The sequence below is a fragment of the Nycticebus coucang genome, chromosome X (assembly GCF_027406575.1).
Source record: "Nycticebus coucang isolate mNycCou1 chromosome X, mNycCou1.pri, whole genome shotgun sequence".
In the NCBI taxonomy this organism is placed as follows: domain Eukaryota; kingdom Metazoa; phylum Chordata; class Mammalia; order Primates; family Lorisidae; genus Nycticebus; species Nycticebus coucang.
This window is the reverse complement of record NC_069804.1, coordinates 53,806,955-53,808,369: the sequence shown is the minus strand read 5'-3', so window position 1 is coordinate 53,808,369 and position 1,415 is coordinate 53,806,955. Positions and strand designations below refer to the sequence as shown.

Genomic DNA, 1,415 nt, shown 5'->3' with positions numbered 1-1,415 from the left:
GTACTACTTTGGTGGAGACAAAGGTTTAAGTAAGGCTAAGAAAAAAGAGCATTTCCTTTATCCTTTAAAGACAAAATCTCAACTAAAAATTCTGTAGAAACTAGCTAGTTAGCCATCAAGATGTTACCAATAAAGAACTCTTCATATTAGCGACTAACCACATTTTAAAAGCCTTAGCCAGCATTACAAAAACAAAATATTTAGGGAAATATTTATGAATACAAGCATAATTGATTCATCTCTGAAATGCTAAAAGCGGGTTCCAACTATGCTTCTACTCTTGCATGAGAAGGTACACATGGGGTGATCTACTGATTTACTTTCTCAAAGTACTCTTTGGAAGCATTCGGATTTGGCTTGATTGTAGGAGAATCCCGTGTCCAGTTTGCTGGGCAGGCTTTGCCATGGGCTTCTACAAACTGAAACGCCTTCACCAAACAGAGGGTCTCTTCCACACTTCGGCCCACTGGGAGATCATTGACACTCAAATGCTTGATGACTCCATTGGGATCAATTATGAAGAGATCTCTTAGTGCAAGACCAGGACTTTCTAACAGCACACCGTAGACCCGGGAAATTTGTTTAGTTAAATCTGACAGGAGTGCGATGTTCATGTGGCCCAAACCACCATTCTTCCTTGGTGTATTTATCCAGGCAAGATGCGTAAAGTGGGAATCCACTGAGACTCCAATAACTTCACAGTTTACATCATGAAATTCATTGGCTTTGTCGCTGAAAGCAACAATTTCTGTGGGACACACAAAGGTGAAATCCAAAGGATAGAAAAAAAGCACCAAATATTTTCCCTTGAAGTCATCAGGGCTCAGGTCTTTGAACTCCCCATTAACAACGGCTGTACCTTAAAATAGGGTGCATGCTGGGTGACAGCAGGTGCATGGTATGAGGAACTGGTGCTAAATGCTGGACTAGAACCAGACCACAATATGTTTGTCGAATGCGTTCTTCCACAAGCGGCAGGCCTAAGGGCTGTAGGAGCAGAAATGCTCCAAGGGATGGCATTCACGTGTAGAGCAACCTGCCCACAGCTGCCGCCATCTTCAGTGTGCCTGTATGAATGATTTTTTTTTTCTTTTTGTAGAGACAGAGTCTCACCCTATGGCCCTCGGTAGAGTGCCATGGCCTCACACAGTTCACAGCAACCTCCAACTCCTGGGCTTAAGCGATTCTCTTGCCTCAGCCTCCCAAGTAGCTGGGACTACAGGCGCCCGCCACAACGCCTGGCTATTTTTTAGTTGCAGTTTGGCCGGGGCTGGGTTTGAACCCGTCACCCTCGGTATATGGGGCCGGTGCCCTACCGACTGAGCCACAGGTGCCGCCCATGTATGAATGATTTTTAAAAGTAATTTTGCCATTGAGTGGTGCCTGTGGCTCAAAGGGATAGGGTGCCAGCCCCA

General features: G+C 45.2%; 1 pseudogene; it reads right to left on the bottom strand.

The window, feature by feature from the left end:
* On the bottom strand, positions 1–1,056 carry LOC128578181 (thioredoxin-dependent peroxide reductase, mitochondrial-like; annotated as a pseudogene).
* Positions 1,057–1,415: the final 359 nt, after the last annotated feature.